The sequence below is a fragment of the Pelodiscus sinensis genome, chromosome 3 (genome assembly GCF_049634645.1).
Source record: "Pelodiscus sinensis isolate JC-2024 chromosome 3, ASM4963464v1, whole genome shotgun sequence".
NCBI lineage: Eukaryota > Metazoa > Chordata > Testudines > Trionychidae > Pelodiscus > Pelodiscus sinensis.
The window spans coordinates 194,123,846-194,143,571 of NC_134713.1; the positions used below are offsets into that span (position 1 = coordinate 194,123,846).

The 19,726-nt window shown below is 48.9% G+C and overlaps 1 long non-coding RNA gene across 1 annotated transcript; it reads left to right on the forward strand.

The window, feature by feature from the left end:
* The first annotated feature begins 98 nt into the window (after positions 1 to 98).
* On the forward strand, positions 99 to 16,268 carry LOC112545068 (uncharacterized). The gene is made up of 3 exons (XR_012903052.1): positions 99 to 208; positions 2,334 to 2,443; positions 16,096 to 16,268. It is a non-coding gene; the product is annotated as an uncharacterized LOC112545068 (long non-coding RNA).
* The last annotated feature ends 3,458 nt before the right edge of the window (positions 16,269 to 19,726 follow it).

Genomic DNA, 19,726 nt, shown 5'->3' on the forward strand with positions numbered 1-19,726 from the left:
CCCCATGTATGGCTCTTTTATTTCACAAAAATTTGACTGGCCGCAATTCCGGCACACCAAACAGAGCAGCCGGTAGGTGACATGGCTTGACAGGTTTCATTTAATCTTGCTTTTAATGTTTCGCTTGATTGCAGACCCTAATCTGGCCATCATACAGAGCATACGCCATATCCTTTCCTGGTGCCAAAGCTATGCTGTGTCTCCGTGTGTAAGTGGTTGTTTTTAATTTGGAAGGGAGGGGATCGTTTTCCTCCTAACTTGCCTTGTCTCTTTGGAATCTTTTGGGCTGGAAACAGTGTCCTGTCCATGTGTCAGATCGGTGTTTAGTCAGCTATGAGGAGTGAATCCGACGTGCTCTGTAGCAGAGTCCTCAATGTCTCCAACACTAATGCTGTGTTTGAAGAAACAGCTGCGGGATCCCTCTGTTGTACCTACCAAAGCCCCTCTGTCACGTGCTTGCTGCAGACCACGTCTGCATTCTTGCATCCTGGCCAGTAGCGTGAAAGCTTGGCCTAGGCAAAATCACGTCATTCGTGTTCGGGCAGGTAAATTGGGAGACCATAAATCAAAGAATAGCTTTTAAAATGCAAAGCGGACACCAATGGAACAATAGGCAGACAGAATTCTAGGGGTATGTCTGTGTCGTTTCCCTCCTGACCTGTCATCGAAATGAGGGGAAGGAGTATTCAGTGGAATGGGTGCTGGCCTGGAGCTTAGGAGCCCTGCAGTCAGTATTTTGCTGTGCCACCGATTGCCTGGGTGACCTTGGGCATATCACTTAGCCTCACTTCCTATCTGTATGGTGATAGTAGCACTGCCCTGCCGCACCAGAGGGCTGCTAGGATAAATACATTCCAGAATGTGAGGTGCTCAGATACTCCAGTGAAGGGGGCCAGTGAAGTACCTTAGACAGTGTGTCGGAGACTTCCGACCGTCCTGTCTCTGCTGAAATGTTCATACACCACACTGGGGAACGGAGGGCTAGGATGGGGTACTGAGGGAAGCTACCGAGACTTGGGGGGCTGCCAGATTCAGGCTGGGAAGGGTCATTCCGGCCGTTCCTACTGCCATTCTGGCAGCTGGCACCCAATGGTTTCCCTCCTCCGCCCCAGGGCATCTGGCACCCTGTGCTTATGCCTCCCCTATTCCCACCGAGGTGCTGGTGCCTTGTCCCATTCGCCATGCTGCTGCTGGCACCTTTCTGCGTGCTCTGGGAGGCAGGGGGGCAGCGGGTCTCCATGCACTGCCTGCACCTGCAGCACCACCTCTGCAGCTCCCATGTCCCAGTCCCAGCCAATGGGGGCAGTGCACAAAGCTGCCTCCCCCTTCTGCCGGGATGCAGCTTCTGGGAGTGGCATGAGGACACGGCCCAGCAGGTGAACTGCCTGAGCCCCCTGCTGCACCATGAGCTGGACAGAAGTGATACATGGGCTGGCCGTATTTTGCGCACTCTGGGGTTAAACACTTCTGCAGCAAGGTTTATGTTTACTTGGTGGCTCAGTGCAGGGGCTGGACGTAACCTCCCGAGGTCTCTGATTCTGTGTTATTCTGATTCTGTAAATCTGGTTACTTGTAGTTAGAGCCTGACGTTAGGCTCTGAAAGTTGAAAACGTTGCAGTGTGTTCAGCCATGGTTCCAGCCAGCCCTGACTTTGAGTACTTTTGTTTGGAGCCCTAGAGTTCTATTTATGTTCAGCGTGTGTGTGTGTGGCTCTCTGTAAATATGTCCAGAGCCACATTAAAATAGCCAATCATTTGCTCAGTAGCAATTGACTTGAGACAGTCAGAGCAAATATTATCAGCACGCGGCAGGAATATATGTTGAACCTCTGTGATCGGGGACTCTCTGGTCCAGCAACATCCATGGTCCGGCAGGAGCACAGATGTTGAGGGACCAAAGAGTCCCAGCGGCAGAGGTTGCCGCGGTTCAGAGAGGTGCCGGCTGGTGGGGGCAGCGGAGCCCACAAAGCACCAGAGCCTGCAGTCGACAGGGCAAGGAAGCCAGCAGGGCCACTGGGAACTCCAGTGGGGCTGTCCTACCTTGGAGGGCCAGGAGGCTGGGGAGATGAATCCAGGTGGCTGGAGAGAAGAGCCCAGTGGGGAGGCTGGAAGCCCCTCCCTTCCCCTGCTGTCCCCAGACCTCCTCTGGTCCGGCATACTCCCTTGTCTAGAACAAGCCAGGTGCCGGACCAGGGAGGTCCAACCTGTATAGACTCCTCACCATTACTAGACTGTCTGAAGCCAGTCTTTTTGCCAAGGTAGATCACAGAATTACTATTTGTCTCAAACCACGTGCATGATGCACAAAACACTTTTGTATTGCTATAATTACAGCCTTGCCTGACCGTAACTAGCAGTGACAGATTTCCTGTACATGGGAAAAGGACGCATGGCATAATTTCGACTTGGCACCGAGAGAGCTTTCCCCAGCTGAGCAACTAACAGTAAGATTGGAAAGAGGGTCAATAAACCCCCCCCCCCCCCGATAAATTACCTCACTGTTGGTGTAAATCCCAAATGGCTGATTGGCAAATACTCTACTTTGACAAAGGTAGAGGCCGTTTGTGTTCTGCTTTAAGGTGAGTTCACCCCTCGGGGGTGTTTCTAGCTGCAAAACAGAACAAAACGCAGCATTTCTTGCAGCCCTGTTCATTGCATACGAACTTTACGGGCAGGGCCGAATGAAGATATGCTGAGGCCCTAAACTCTGTCCAATTTAAGAGGCTCCGTACCATTAACAAAAAATGTGTATTATTCTAACAGAAAGGACAATGGAAATAGAAACAATAAAGTTTCCTATTTGCATATAGAACGATAGAGAGGCAGGGATGCAACTAAAAAACTAAGTTTGTTTGTTTGTTTGTTTGTCTTTGGAGGCCCCTCATAATCTGAGACTTAAAACTGTGGCTTACTTAGCTTGTGCATAAACTTGGCACTGTTTACAGGGCTTTCTCGGGAATCCTGGGAAGAAACATTTCCTAAGTCTTTACAAGGCAGCAACCAGTTTTTCATTGCGAGAAGCCTATTACTAGCGGTGTTTATAGGGTTTGTGGTTTTACAGCCACCAAAAGTTTATGAGGTGCTTAACTGAAGACGACCGTGAACTTCGCCCCCTCCAGCCTCAGCTGCCACGGGAGGTCAGGGATCAATCATGCAAGAGGGGGAAATGAAGCGAGGCAGAAGGAAGATTACAGTGAAAAGGTCATAGAGTTACTCAGCAGAGGCCTCATTTCCCTTGTTAAAAGGTTGTGATTATTTAATCCCTACTCCTGCAACATGGTAGCACGAGGAATTAAGGTGAGCTCGTCCCAGAAACATCCTCTTTAGATTTGGACTCCAGAAGCGTCGCTGAGAAGGTAGCTGGCCTTGGCCAAAGGTCCATCTAGCCCAATGTCCTGTCTGCCAACAGTGGCCAACGCCAGACTCCCCAGAGGGAGTGAACACAGCAGATAATCATCACATGATCCCTCGCCTGTCATCCATTTCCAGACAAACTGAGGCTAGGCGCACCATTCTTACCCATCCTGGCTAACAGCCATTGATAGACCCAAGCTCCATGAATTTATCTAGTTCTTTTTTGAACCCTGTTAAAGTCCTGGTCTTCATAATATCCTCTGGCAAGGAGTTCCACAGGTTGACTGTGCGCTGCATGAAAAAAAATGTCCGTTTGTTTCTTTGTTTACGGAGCTGGTGTTTCTAAATTATAAGCCAGTGTTTCTAAATAAGAAGTGGCTTCAAATACAAAAACACTCCCACCTTTCACTCACATCTTCTCACTCCTAATCTGCACAGCTTTCTCTTTTCCACGCAGTGAGCACAAGTAGACGGACAGGAGTCTAATGGCTCGGGTGTGTAAAGGAGACTGACTGGCCACCCCTGGTTCAACGCTTTGGAATCGGAATGTTTCTAAAGTGGATGAAGAAGGGGAAACTGCCTTTTAGCCCAATGAGAGAACGTTCAGTGTTTAAACCGCTCCTTTCCCTGCACTGCATCTCCTAGTCCTTCCATGTCAAAGAATCCCATACGCTGCCCAGAGGGAGGCAGGTTATAGAAGCTGCCAGGGTGCATTGAGACCAACGCAGATCAATCTACATCACATGAAGGAAATGATTCAACTTTTGTGCGCACCAGCTCTTCGAGGGTAAGGCCGGAAGGAACCATCATGATCATGTGGCGCATCCCAGGCCACAGAACCTCACCCTCCGACTCCTGTCCTAGACTCCCAATTCTGGCTGAGTGACTGAAGACCCAAATCACCCTTTAAAGACTTCCAGTGGGAGAGAATCCACCATTAATGCTAGTGTAAACCTGCAAGCGACCCATGTTGCGGGCAAAGACAAAGACCCACCTGTCTGTCTGACCCTGGGGAAGATTCCTTCCTGCCTCCCAATATGGCGACAAGTGATTCCCTGAGCATGTGGGCAAGACCCCGCAGCCCAACACGGGAAAGAATTTGCTGTACTAACGAGTCCTCCCCAGCAAGTGTCCCATCACCAACCACCGGCAAGATTTGCTGCTGACGGGCGCAACTCAGCGACATGCCACTGTAGGCAGGTCTCATTACGGCAGCCTCTCCGTGAACGTATAAAGCTCAGTCTTGAAACAAGTTAGGCGGTTTTGCTCCCTTGGGAAGAATGTTCCGGAGTGACCGCCCGGCAACCAGCTACAAGCTGGGAGTTTCGGAAATCTTCAGGGACATCGGTCGCTCTGCCTTCTCCAGTTTGGGTGAGAGCTGCCCCTCGGACATTATTGGCTCTGTCGGTCCTTTCTTCCTTCCACGCTGCCTCGTCTTTCAGCGAGACGTTCTTAGCGTTGAGCCAATACCAACATTGGCAAAAGGACCAAGCACCACAGCTCTGTTTTAATGCTGTAAGAGGCGGTCATGTGGAAACTTGTTTCAGTAAAACATTGCCATATCGTGGGTCTCATCAACACTGGGTAAACCAAACTCTCGACTTGAGCTGTATGTCATGTGAGTGCGACCGCGTTAGTCATCTGTAGGCCGATGGTGGCATCATCTATATTGGAGCGAGTTCAGGACAAAACGCTGTGGGTGTATTAACATTGATGATGCCTTTGAAATCATCAGACTTCTAGCCTTAATGGACATCATCCATCTACATGCCCAACATCATACATCACGCAGCACTCTTGCCTTTCGTGCACAACGGATGACGTGTTTCAAACCCATTAGCCTTCGGAATTAGACCTACCCCGAGTCAACATTATGCTGCTCTGGTAAATCGAAGCTCGGAGGATATTGAAGTTAAGAGCTCAACAGCTAACAAGAGAAGTCTGGGTTAGGGGGGCGCAAGCAGTCACTTCGCCATCTAGTGGCCATCCTCCACCGAGCCACAGAATTGCTTGCTGACAATTCAGCACAGAATGAACAGCTGTCCCGAACAAGAATGCGTTCTTGAAATCAGCTTGTATTAAAACTTAACTCACACAGAAACCATGCATTGCAGGCTGGGGCTGAACATCACAAATCTGCTCTTGCTAGGCCTCGTGTCGAAGGAAAGACCCTCTCTACGTCGTCTGGCCGGGAACTTTTCTAACTCCTACACCCCTCGCCCCCCTCCGGTAGTGTAGTGCCAGAGTTGCAGTCCTACCTCTGAAATCTCAATATCCTCCCAGCCCAAGACTCTCATTTTACCGTGGCCAGAATAATTAAAACTTGGAGACAGGCTAAAGTTCCATTCAGATTCCTGAGGGATTGTTGCAACATGAAAACCAGATGATTTGGCTAGAAACACTCCCCTTTCCCCACACTGTGAGTTTGTTGTAAGATCCACGGGCGTTCTAGGGTAGAAATGCAGCAGGGTTCTGTCCTGGGAGAGCAAGGAGCTAAGAAAACCCGTCCATGGTACACTGGAAGCAAGGAGCTGTGATGTTAGGGCTACATAAGGGGCATTTGCCGTGGAATTGGGGCTCTGACTCTGAGAGTGCCTGAGACAGCAAACCCAGTGTTAGATCTCGATCCATCTGCTCTCCTTAGGTACAGCGGCATTGGTGCCAGACCCCACCACAAACCACCATGTGAAAGAGGGGAGGGATTAGCTTCCCCGGCACGGTAAATATGTGGGGAATGGATCTTGGTTTCAGCCCCACCATGGATCCACCCCCAGCACTCTTAGGGTATGTCTACACTAGCCCCCTAGTTCGAACTAGGGAGACTAATGTAGGCATTCAAAGTTGCAGATCAAGCCTGGGATTTAAATATCCCGCGCTTGATTTGCATCTTCCTGGCGGGTCACCATTTTTGAATTTTACAAGTCCGCGTCTACACGCGGCAGGGATCCGGTAGTTCAAAATAAAGCCCTAAATCGAACTACCTGTTAAACCTCATTCCAGGAGGAATAGCAGGTAGTTCAAACTGGGGGGCTAGTGTAGACATACCCTTACAGAGGCGGGAGCAGCCCCTGGCAATGTCCCTTCCCAAGCAGATGCGTGGGGGAGGGATTTGGAGACAAGAGTGGGAGGGGCTGAAGAGACACCATGGTGCAGAAGATTGGACCAGCCTCTGGGGAGCAAGTGGGACTCCTGGCAGAGATGTCTAACCTGGGAGAGGGGCAGGAACACATGGACCAGCTGCCAGGGTCCTGAGCGCCCTGCTGCACTGCCAGCTGGGAGCCAGCTGTGGTAAGTGTCTGCCAGCCAGAGCCTGCACCTTGCACCCTCTCCGGCATCCCAACCCTGTGCTCCAGGTCAGAACCCCCCTTGCCAGACTCCCTCCCAGACCCTGCACCCCTCCCACCCCCTCACCCCGGGTCAGAACCCCCTTCTGCACCCAGACTCCCTCCCAGACCCTGCACCCCTCCCACATCCAGAATTGGATGCATCCTCCATCTGAGGCTTTACCAGTGCAGAGCAGCGCGGGAATAATTCCCTCCTTGGCCTGGCATACAGCACTGCGGTTAATGCGCTCAAGAATATTAGTCCTTTTTTCCTCAACTGCATCACATGGTTGGCTCATATTTGATCTGCAACCCGCTCTGACCTCCAGGCTCCTTTTCAGCCGTACTAGCCAGTCGTTCCTCATTTTGCGGCGGCGCATCTGTTTTTTCTTTCCAAAGCATAGTACTTTGCACTTGTCTTTATTGATTTTCGGCTTCTTCATGTCAGTCCAATTCTCCAGTTTGTCAAGGTCATTTGGTAGCATCCTCACCCTGGTCCCCAAAGGGCTTGCAACCCCTCCAAGTAGGGCATTGGTCACAGATTTGGTAAGCATGCACTCCACTCCACTAGCCAAGTCATTAAAATACTGGCGTACCTGAGCCAGGATAACCGCCCTGGGCATTTCACGAAGTCCGCCCTTCTAGTTTGGCAGAGAACCACTAGTAATGACTCTCGGAGCATGGTCTTTCAACCAGTTGTGTGCCTGTCTGATTTCATCTGGACCATGTTTCTCTAGTAACCTTACCAAAAACTACTTCTCTCCCCACATCCACTAAGCCAGCGGCCCTGTCAAAGAAGAAATGAAGTTGGTTTGGCATGCTTTGCTTTTGACAAATCCATGTTGGCGCTTGCGTATCACCCTGTTATTCTCCCAGTACGGAGAGAATTAAACAAATTGATTGTTTAATAATTTATTCCAGGATTTTTCCCGGTATTGAAATGCGTCTGACTGGTCTGTTTTTCCTGGGTGGTACTTTTTCAAAGATAGGTGCCCTGAGGACCATACCTGCACTCCATTAGTTCTCCAAGATAATTGCTTCCACTAGTTCCTGTAGAGCCTAAGGATGAATTTCGTCAGGCCCTGCCGGCGTAGATAAGTTAGCGTTAGTCTAGGGCTGTCGATTAACTCAAAAAAGAATCTCAATTAAAAAAAAAAGAACCGGAATGAATCTCACTGTGAATTGCATTGTTAACCAATAGAATACCAATGGAAAGTTACTTTTTCAATCTTTTGGGAGGTGTTCTGCGTTGATTTCAATTACGACACGGTACAGGGAGTGCACAGGGCTCGTTTTGTGGTGGTTTTGGTGACCATTGCACTGTAAAAACAATGGAAACGGGATTTTTCAATTCACCTCTTCCAGAGTCGACAATCCGTGGGAGGCGCAAGAGCCCTGCGGTGAAGAAGCACCGTGAGCGCAGAGGGAGGTGTCGTTGCCCATTGCATTCTGTGAGCAATAGCAGGTGATCATAGATGGACACTTTGCAATCTCCTTGTGACTGCAGGGGCCCTTCTGCTCATAAGGGCAGAGACCAACAAGACAGTACTGCTTTAAACTCTGCTTCCACTGGGGCCCTCCTGGCAGGGGCTGTATGTGTGGGCTGGGAGAGAGAGAACGTTTCTTTAACGTTGCATACGCATTAGATTTAAAACCATTGTCCGCCCACATCTTGAATACTGCGTACAGATGTGGTCGCCTCATCTCAAAAAAAAAATATTGGCATTGGAAAAGGTTCAGAGAAGGGCAACAAAAATGCTTAGGGGTTTGGAATGGGTCCCATATGAAGAGAGATTAAAGAGACTTGGACTTTTTGTCTTAGAAAAGAGGAGACTAAGGAAGTTTTTCTTCACTCAGTGCACAGTTAACCTGTGGAACTCCTTGCCAGAGGATGTTGTGAAGACTAGGACTTTAACAGGGTTCAAAAAAGAGCTAGATAAATTCATGGTCCATCAATGGCTATTAGCCAGGATGGGTAGGAATGGTGTCCCTAGCCTCTGTTTGTCTGGAAATGGATGACAGGAGAGGGAACATGTGATGATTCCCTGTTCTGTTCTGGCATTGGCTGCTGTCGGCAGACGGGACTTTGGGCTAGATGGACCTTTGGTCTGACCCAGTGTGGCCGTTCTTATGTTCAGAGGGTACATCCTGCCGAGGTCCATGAACAGGATCACGAGGTGCTTCCCAGTGTGCACTATCTTAGCAGGACTCATGGACATCCCAGGAATCCGGACTGCACAGGAACGCCTGAGCCAGGGCAACACGTGTCTGAGAGGAGCAGGCAGGTCAAGCACAGTATGAAGGGGCCTAGTTCTCTCTTTGAGGTTTTTGCAGCCACCATCTCACTGTGAGCCCAGGCAAGGCTAATCCTCCAGAACCACAGTGAGAGACCTTGGCAGCCATGCACGAATATCAGCCACCAGCGTGTCCTCCTGCAAATGTGAGTTATACCAAAAAGGGAAGGGGAGCGAGGATCGTCCTTCCTTCGTGGGCTGGAGGGGGCCAGACGATGGTTTCCTGGCAGCAGAGAAAAGGAGCTGTGTATGATTATGGTAATTCAGTAGCTATTTGAGTACATAGTGACCTCTCCTTAGAAGGCTTCCAAAGAAACCTAATAAATCTATTTCACTGATTCAATCACGCTGCCCCATGCAGAATCGTTAACCCGAGCCATACGCAGCGGGTCCTGGTTCGTGCCCTGGGGTCGTAAGGCATGACAGATGCTTAAGAATCTCAGCACTCCTGGACTCAGTTGTTTTTACGTAGCACCTAGGAACCGTAGTCGTGGACAGGACGCTGTTATGCTAAGTGCTGTACAGAGTGAACAGTCTCTGCCCCAAGCAGATGCCAATCTAAGTATTAAACGAGACGAGATGGATACAAATGGGCAGGGGAATGCAAGGAAACAAAGGAGACGAGATTGGTCGGTTTGCTACGCTGTGATGAGGATGCTGAAAATTAGGACCAGAAGAACAAAAGGAAGTTATTAAAGATACAGGGCATCTATTACTGCTAAGTAATATTGACAATACAGGGCACTTCTGTATTGGCCTTTAATTGCTGACCTCAACATCGCTTTGAAAACACTGTCCAGGTTTGCACCATCATTTATAATTAGGCTTGGCAGAATTTGATTTTGTCATAATTCTGACGAAATACCCATCTTTTGCTGTAAGCATCTCCCCCCAGTTTTACTGATTTAAATTTTCACAGTTGCAGGCAATGATAGGAGGCAGTCAACAACAGTCTGGATAAGACAATTAGTTAATGAGAGTAGATGGTGAGAGTCAAGAAATTAAAGTTGCATACCCACGAAACTCACAGTCAATACCATGTGCAAAACACGCATAGCAAATTGCCATACCCTGAGACTCGAATAAGTCCTCCAGTAGCATTTTTCTTTCTGTGCCCACCTGTAAATATTGATTATTATTGATGGAAATATTTTAGCATCTGTTTGCGGGCACAGCGAGAGGTGCATTTACCAATGAAAATCGAATCCTTTCAAGCTTGCTTATGATGCCGGTCGCTGGTGTAAGACACAGTTTAGAAACAGAGGTGGTCGCTGGGGGTACATCTAGACTTACTTTCACTTTCAAAAGAAGATATGCAAATTTGGCAGTAATTTGCATATCTTCTGATCGCTTTTTCGAAAAGTTTTTTTTTTTTCAAAAAAGCAAGCAGTTTAGATGTGGTTCTTTCAGAGAAAAAACCCTTTTTTTCGAAAGAAACTTCCTCAAAAATTGAGAATTACTGGTTCTTTTGAAAAAAGAGGGTTTTTTTTCCCAAAAGAACCGCATCTAAACAGCTTTCTTTTTTAAAAAAAAAACTTTCAAAAAGGTGATCAGAAGAAGATATGCAAAGTACTGCCAAATTTGCATATCTTCTTTCAAAAGTGAAAATAAGTCTCGACGTACCCTGGAGTGGGTTAAAAAAGGGGGAAATTCCTTTGTTAAATGTCGAACTTCAAGGCCAGCGGGACCACCGTTATCATGTGATCTCACCTCCTGCCTCACTCAAGCCAGAGAACTTACCTTGATCCCTGCGTCAAACCGAGTGACTTGTGGTTGAGCCAGAGTGCGTCTTGTAGAAAGAGTTGATTTATAGACGGCTGGTGATGGAGAATCCATCATGGCCTGCGGAAGGCAGCTCCGATGGTTAACAGCCCTTGATGGGGCTTGTTTCCACTTTGAATTTTTCCCGATGGGTTATTTTGGGGGCGAGAATGGACCCAGTGGGTTTGAAGTGGGGGTAGGAAGGTATTAAACACAGGGAAAATCACAGTGTGGTGGAAAATGCCATGCTCGAGGAAGTTAAACTTCTGGCCACTTGTAGGTAAAGGTAAGGAGGGGGGAGGCAAGCCCCCACCCTCCCCTCAGCTCCACTCCTTCTGCCCAGGCCCCACCTCCATAGGAGCCAAGCTCCACCCCCCAGCACACGGCCCCAACCTCCCCAGCCCCGGAGCATGGGGTGGGCAGACAACGTGTAACTCCAGCCCTGGAGCACCGGGAGAGCGGGCACTCAGGGGCAATAACACCACCCCCACTATGTCTATAGTAGGCGTTCTGGGGGTGGAGTGTGGGTGGGGCCAGGCTGGCGGCTTGGGAAGACAAAGCCTTCCCCTGCCTACGATTTCCGCTGCCCCGTCCATCCGCTATCTCTGTGGGATCTATGTGGATGAGCAGACGGCTAATCTGTCCTAGCTCTTAAATTCAACGTGGGACGGAAGGGGGGGTTGAATGCAACATCAGCTTGTTAACTGATTGTCCTGGCTGCTCACTCCCGCAAGATACTGTTCAGGAGACAGAAATGTTGCGGATCTGCTAGCACATCTGTCCATTTGTACGTGAAACAATGGTCTGGCAGCGTCACTGTGGGATTTTCAAAAGCACCCAGCCCTGTTTAGGCATCCGACTCCTCTTGGCATCAGTGGTGGCCAGGAACCTGAATGCCTTTGAAGTTAGGGGCTTGAGTGTTGATCTACCTTGGGTCCCATTCCAAGTTCATAATACAATTCCCAGTCGTTCTGCCTTAGGACACGGCCGAGTGCTTTGAAACACTCCTTCCTCCTGCCCTGAGAACAAGAACTGGTTGAAAACGTTGTCACTGGTTTTTATCAGTGGAAAAGGGTTTTTTTGTCCTTCTCCTGGATATGTCTGTTTTCAATATTTTCCGGAAGTTTGAGTAAAAATACCCATTTTTTTGTTTAGTGGCTGGCAACCAAACAAATGTTTCATCTGAAAAATGTTCAGTTTGGGACAAAACCCACAAAAATGTTCAAGGGAAAGTTTTCATTTTCTTTAAAAATGTTTTGTGGGGCGAGGGGAGGGATGGGGTGGTCATTCCCCACCAGCGCCAACATAATGGCTTGTTTAAGATTCTGGATGACAGCAATTTGGACTCAAGGAGATTGTGTGTCTGTGACGATCCGGCCTTGCAACTGCAACACAACGGCACAGCAGGACATTGTGTTCAAGTCCCAGTTCTTCATTCGGCTGCATGTTAATTCAATTTGTCCCTCGCGGTCTCCTCCCTGTGCTGCCGAGGCTGTAAATGAACTGCTTTATTTGCCTGGCACTGATCTCCATCTGCCTCATCAACTGTCTTTTGCGTGCAGGGTTTGGCAGAGGAGAACAAAAAAATAAAGCTCCGCCAGGCATTCGAAACCAACGCTGTTTATTTTGTCTCAGGGGCTTGTGGTTCGGAACTGAAGGGAAGCCCCCTCGGAGCGGTGTCCGGACCGAAAGGAATGTGAGCATGCAGCTCTCTTTCCTTGCGAGCGAGACAGCTTTCTAGCAGGAAGAAAGTGCGTTTCTCTCCTTTTCCTCGGAACCCAACAGCCGTCTCTCCTGGACAGCGGGGAAAATATTTCCTTTTCAACAGACGCTTGGACTATTTTCCACCACTTCTTTCAAGAAGCCTTAAAGCGAGCATCAGTTCCATTGTTACTCTTTGTAAGAGCCCGGTCCGCTGCCAGTGTGGCAAAGAAACACAGGCATGCAGAAATGAAATCAAACTCTACCTCTTTTAATGTCACGTTAATAGGGATAGACAGCCGATTCAGCAAATTAGCCTAGAAAAATCCAACTGGGTCAAGTGTAGGAGTGGATTGAAACACAATTTTGCCTTTATGAAGGGATAAATCACCATGTGGCCGGTGAAGCCAGCTGTAGCTTCCTCATGGAGGTTGAAAACCTGTTTGACATTCATCCTGTCTATGTTTCTGTATGTACCACAACTTATCTTCCTCAATCCCTTGTCTTGACTACCACCTGTAAGCCCTGGTAAGGATAGTAATTAGTTGTATACAAGGCTCATCTGTGCTGGTTACAACTGAGACAGTGAGTGGAGCAGGTTGCTATACAGTCGGTGTCTCCCATGGTTACAGAATTTGCCATTTGTATTGTAGATGGTACCTTGACCATGTCCTACACCAGACCTGAACCTACTGCCGACCTGCTTCAACCCAGTGATGGAATGCCGGAAATTCCTGTCCACGTTACAAACTGGACTTAGGGTGTAACTGGCTCAGCACGGTGGTGCTGGAACAGGTTTTGCAGTGGGGTCCTGAAGCCAGTAGTCCCCCTCCCCCTTATTACTGTTTGTGCCTCCTTGCTCCCCTACCCCCTAAGCTGGGGCCAGGAGTGGGCCATGGCTTGGGGGTGTGCGGATAAAGGTGAACAGAAGTATCAGGACCAAGGGTCATGGAGAGCCCTAGGCATGGGGCAGCTGGGATCCCACATGTGGGGCCAGGGACAGAGCCTGGGCCCTGGATCCTGCAGCCGGGACCCACGAGGAAGGTCAGGAGCGGAGCCCCACACATGGGGCCAGCAGTACTGAGACCCCAGGGAAGGGATGGCGGCTGGGACCCTGCACATAAATGGGACGCTGCAACACCCCACGCATGCATAGTTCCCATGCTTGTGGCTCAGCAGAAAACCTCAGGGCAGTTTCTGGTTTTGCATCAAAGAAGCTATTTCACAGCTACGTTCCAGGCGCGTGTTCCAGCCCATCCCAGGGGAGGGACTCGAGCCAGTTGTCTTTAAGGCAGCTCATCCTGCTGCAGAAGAGGAATCGCCCCATTTGAGCGGGGTGGGAAGTCACCACTGCCCACAGACTTTGGTGCCTGTTGCTTTGCTGTGGAGTGTGTGTGTGTGTGTGAGAGAGAGAGAGACAGAGACACTGGCGCTGCAGTAGAGCAGAACATACGTTGCCGGACTCCTTTCTAAAGCCCTCTCGGCTGAGCTCAGACTAGGGGCCTGTCAAGCTAAAATAGACTCAGGACACATTGCAGGCCTCTGCTTCATGTCCCAGTTTCTCTTTAATGTAGATCTCTGGAGCATTTCTTGCTTGAAAACAGTGAGCAAGTCTCCTTAATCACACAGCCTGGGGAGGTTGTGGAATGTCCATCACTGGAGACATGTAAGAGCAGGTTAGACAGACACCTGTCTGGGATGATCTAGATGGTTCTTGATCCTGCCTTGAGGGCAGGGGACAGGACTTGTTGACCTCTTGAGGTCCCTTCCAGTTCTGTGCAGCCCAACCCCCAATCCTGGGCTGATAAGCAGGTGCCCACTTCTTAAAGGGACACACAACAGCAGTGCAGGGCCTGACCCACATGGGAGTCCATCCATTAGCTTCATGGGGAGATGGACCAGTGCCCGTGTTCCCTTTGGCAGACTAGAGTTTCACCTCACTGCCCCTTTCCTAGCACTTCAGCACGACCTCTACAGAAAAGTGCATGGAGACCCAAAATTGACTCGCTGAGGGGTTTCAGCAAGGACTGCTTAGAGTCAATCTCCCCCCCCATTAAAATCCAGAAAGAACCAGAGGGACAAACTTAGATTCTTAAGTACCAACTTTACACAGCTAACACAGCAACAGCTTCATTGCTCGTCAATAACAAGGGTACTTCGTAAGAGAGAGTTACTCACCTGGTGCAGTAACATCTGTTCTTCGAGATGTGTCCCCCTGTGGGGGCTCCACTGACGGTGTCGGGCGTGTCCCGGTGCCACAGTGCAGAGAATCTTCATCAGCAGAAGCCCAGCCAGAGTGCACATGCTGTCTCGTACCGTTCGCGCCCTTTCGCAGAGCACGGTCCGGCTCTGTCACTTTCTCCTAGCCGGGAGCATCTGAAAAAGATCAGAACCCTAGCTCTGAAGCAGGGAGGAGGGCGGGACATAGAGAACCCCCAGGGGGACACATCTCTAAGAACAGACGTTACTGCACCAGGTGAGTAACTCTCTCTTCTTCATTGAGTAGTGTCCCCATGGGTGCTCCACTGAAGGTGAGTACGTAGCAATGGTCCAGTGCTATTAATGTGCTTCAGACTCATGGTCTCTGTGCTGTGGATAGGACTGCTTGGGCCACTGCATAATCATTCTTCAGTATATTTGCGAAGGAGTAATGTCTGGCGAAGGTACGAGTAGAGGACCAGGTTGCTGCGCGGCACATGTCCTGTAGTGGTGTGCCCTTAAGGTAAGCCGTGGCCATCCCTCTAGTGGAATGGGCCATCCCTTAAGGTGGCCATCCCTCTAGTGGAATGGGCTTGCAGTTGGTGTGGTAGAGATCTGTTGCGCGAGGCGTAACATCATGTGATGCAAGAAACGATCAAGTTGGAAATGCATTGTGCGGAGAGCTGTTGGGCTTTTGAACGTTCTGCTGTAGATAAGAGAAGATGCTGTGATTTTCGGAAAACGTGTGTTCTTTCAAGCTAAAAGGCCAGCACTCTTCTGATATCCAGTGTATGTAAGCACGTCTCTTCCGTGGTGGAATGAGGTTTCGGGTAGAAGCTCGGCAGGCTTATGGGTTCGTTTATATGAAAGATGGAGTTCACCTTTGGTAAAAAGGGAGGGTGAACACGAAGCACTACCCCGTGCTCAGTAAATAATGTGTAGGGTGGATCAGCAAAGAGAGCTGTTAACTTGCTCACCCATCGTGCCAAGGTTATGGCACGCAAGAATGCCACCTTTATAGTGAGCGTGCTGAGATCGCATGTTGCAAGTGGCTCAAAGGGGGGGATTTGATAGCAGCCTTCAACTTCCTGAAGGGAGCTTCCAAAGAGGATGGAGAGAGGCAGTTCTCAGTGGTGACAGATGGCAGAACAAGGAGCAATGGTCACAAATTACCGTGGGAGAGGTCTAGGTTGGATATTAGGAAAAACGATTTCCCTAGGAGGGGGGGAAGCACTGGGATGGGTTCCCTAGGGAGGGGGTGGAGTCTCCATCCCTAGAGGTGTTTAAGTCTTGGCTTGACTAAGCCCTGGCTGGGTTGATTTAGTTGGGATTGGTCCTGCCTAGAGCAGGGGGCTGGACTTGATGACCTTCTGAGGTCTCTTCCAGCTCTATGATTCTATGAGAACTTGTGAATGAATGATCTAATTATTTCTATTCCTATTTCTATTTTCCTATTCGCCTCAGAGCGGAGAGGGAGCTCGTCCTGACTCCATTTAAGGCCATGAACAGTTAGAAAGGAACTGATGAGGCTGGACCACTCTCCATGAAAGGGCATGAACAGCACAAGACAACACGCGCATGTTCAGTCCGGCTGGGCTACTGCTGATGAAGATGCTCCGGACTGCGACGCCGGGACGAGCCCAATACCTTCAGTGGAGCACCCACGGGGATGCTACTCGATGAAGAATCCACAGTTACACATCCACAACAAAAAATAAAAACCGAATGGAATCTAAACGGGTCAGAAACGCAATGGGAAGCACTCCCCGTTCCACACGCTTAGGGTGAGCCCACTCAAGTCCCATTTACTCTCTGTTCATCAGCACTGTACAATCTGCGGACTCAAAAGCCCTGCAGTAATATCTTCTCTCCTCTTGCTTGCAGAAATCTCCCATGGGAACCCAGGCAGTGTCTGGGTAGTGCAATCACTCAATTAGCTCGTCAGCAGCCAGGATGTGAAAGCAAGAAAAATACAAAATGGAGAAGAGCAAAAGATCGATGCTTCTTTCCTTGTCATCCCACAGAAATGAGGAAAGGGCTGATGAACCAGATGGGTTAAGGCAGCTTGGCTAGCATCAAATAGCATGTGAGGTAGGCAAGTAAAAGGGAAGGATTGGTTTTCCCTCCCCATTTCCCCTTTCTGTCTCTCACACTGCTGGTGCTCCCCTGGTGGAACGTTAACTGTCATCCGAACTGCTGCAAAATACTTTTGTTTGGAGAAACCTGCTGACTTTCTGCTCCTTGGGTCAGCACAGGTCCCGTGTCCTTTTGCAGCTGCCCTGACTACTTGCCCTCGATGGAGTCTATCAGTCCAGCTCCTGAGAGCCTATGGACCATGCCCCAAACTACCATGCCCACTTGCAGTGTGGGATGCTAATTGTGCATCAGCACCAATGGCCCTGCTTTGCTCTAGGTCTCCAAAAGAGATTTCCCTTGTAGGGACATAGGTTACGCCAGTCATCCTTTTCCATACTTGGACCCCCGTCCTCCCCAAAACCTCCATCCTACTTAGCAGTGGGAGAAGAGCAAGGGATTTACAACCCATGATGCCTGTTCTTGACCTCTGCTCCTAGCCCAGTTGAACGACAGGCATTTCTTGTCTTCTAAATTTGATTTTTTTAAAAGAAGCAATATGGGCTGTTGGGCGACAGCCGGGATCCACTCTAATTTAGGTTTCAACTGTTTCTTGTAGCCTTTACTTTCTACAAGTTGCACCTCTGTGAACTGGGACTCTCTGGTTCAGCAACATCCGTGGTCCGGCACGTAACCCAGTTGGGATCCCTGTGGGAGCCAGTGGGGTGGCAGTGCAGGTCGTGGAGCTGGCAGAAGGGGGGCTAGAGATGACCCCCCTGTTCCAGCAAAATTCCCCATCCGAGACCAGTCAGGTCCCAAGGGTGCCGGGCCAGGTCCAACCTGTATATTTTAAGACCATGCAGTTATCATGTAGGAGTTACTTATACATGCAAAAACAGATCAGGGAAGAGGAGTCACTGACCAAGTTCCCTCTTTTGGGGACAGGGTGATGTTTTTCCCCTAGATCTCTACTCCTGCTATGTTCTGCCCCGTGTCTTCTCCACTCTCTTGTTTTCAGCTGCTATCCTTTATAACCTGTTCTGTAACTTGATGCAGATTCTATTACTCAGCTACCTCATCTAAGTACCTATCCATTCTAAACCCCTTGGCTAAAACGTATTAGACACAAATCACAACAGGGAACAAATTTGGCTTACGCTGCTCAAACTTACATTTGGCTACTTCTACTTCCTGGTTTTGGCTGTTAATCCCACTGGCTCCATCAGGTTGTTTTAGCTTGCTGGTCTGTTTTTGCAGCTTTGGGTTTTTTTTGCTTGTTGGCTTGTCTGGGAGAGGGCGGCACCTGACATTAACACAACGTTCTGTTTCACCCTGCTATTTACACAGACAAAGGCTTTACCAAGGAAGAGACACAAACCAGGTTTCACACAACCCTGAAGCTGTTTCAACGGTGTTCCAAAATGCTGCATTAGCAAAACCACATACAAAAGCAAAAATTCCTTTATATTTTCTTTTTCCGTATGTGTGATGGACAAGAGGGTACTGGCCAGCACCTGGTGATTAAAGGGTTAAACTCAGGTTGCTAGCAGGGGGCCAGGAGAACCAATGGGATACAGTGCTGAAATTTGAATTGTATAAGATACTTTGCCTGTTTTCTTTGTGGGAGAGTTAAGCCAGGAGGTGAAAAAAACAGCATGATTTAAACCCAGGCAGGACTACCACGCCTCCAATTTGAGGCATGGAAGTGGACTGAACCAGGAAGGGATCATGAGTAAATAAAGGGGAAATGTGTATTTAGCTGCAATCGGGTCATTTTTCTTTGTTTTGGTGGTTTGGTTAAACTTCTCTGTGTGAATCTATGCCTTCCCTCCCCCATTCACTGTCTAAGAGCATATCCAGAGATGTTCTCTGTGTTTTCATTTATTTTACTCAGTTGCTCTGTCACGCTTAGCAGCCAAGCATAACTTTGTTTTGTTAATAAAATCACTTTTTTTTAAGGCAATGATTTGATTCTTGTGTCCTGGAAAGAAAGAGGAGGTCTGTGTGTGTGTCTGCCTAGCCTGAGAGGTCTGCTATGAGAGAGATTGTTTTGTTTCTTTTTTTCAAGCTCTCTTGTGGTAGAGGAGTTTGGAGTATCCTTGGGGAAGGAAGTCCAAGTGCTTTCTTCCTGGGTTCAAGAAGAAAGGTGTTTTTTTTCTCTTTTGTTTCACTTGGTGGTGGCAGCTACCCCCCAAAGTCAGTAAAACTGTGACTCTGGGGAGTTTTTGAAAGTAGAGCCTATAGAGGTGTTTAAGGTCACTTGCGGGCCCCCATCTTCTGCGCTTGGAGTGCCAGAGTGGGGAACAGCCCTGACAGTATGCATAAACGCTTCATTTCTCTAATATTAGTTAACATGTATTTCTGACTGACACCATTCATTACACAGTTTTCTAACAGGCCCTTTCATGGTTGGAAATGCCTGATTTGAACATTATCGATCCCAGTCCTCAACTAGGGATGTAAGCGACTAGTCAAGTCCGATAAGCAAATGCTTATGGGGTAGTCAAGTAGGAATTCGACTAGTTCCGTCTCCCCCTTGCTGCCTCTATCTTAAAGGATGGTTTCCCTCCCCCCCATGGGAAATTCCATCAACTATTCGATTAGCTGATTAATCGAAAGGTAACATCCCTATTCTCAACACCCCCTTTGCCTTTTCTGTCATGTGCCATTCCTACCATAGGGGAATCTGATTTCTTTGGCTTGGGTATGTTCCAACTTAGAGAGAGTTTGTAAGTTGTTTAGATCCGCTCCTCCGGAGAGGTGTGTTTATGCAGGACCTGTTTGATTAGCTAGCACCTGGAGGGATGTCGTGGGTGGTGATACAGTCTTTCTTTACAATGTTGTTACTGCTAACAGCATTCCTAACGTCTTGTTGACAGTGTCTCTGCTATTTTCGGTAGATTTGCTCCCCTGATTGCAAAGTCATTCCCCATGCTAATAGAAAAACTGAACAGCATCTTGATGAGACGCATTTCCAGACACAACAAAAAGGAGGAAATCCCTTCGCATAGCAGTACGGGTG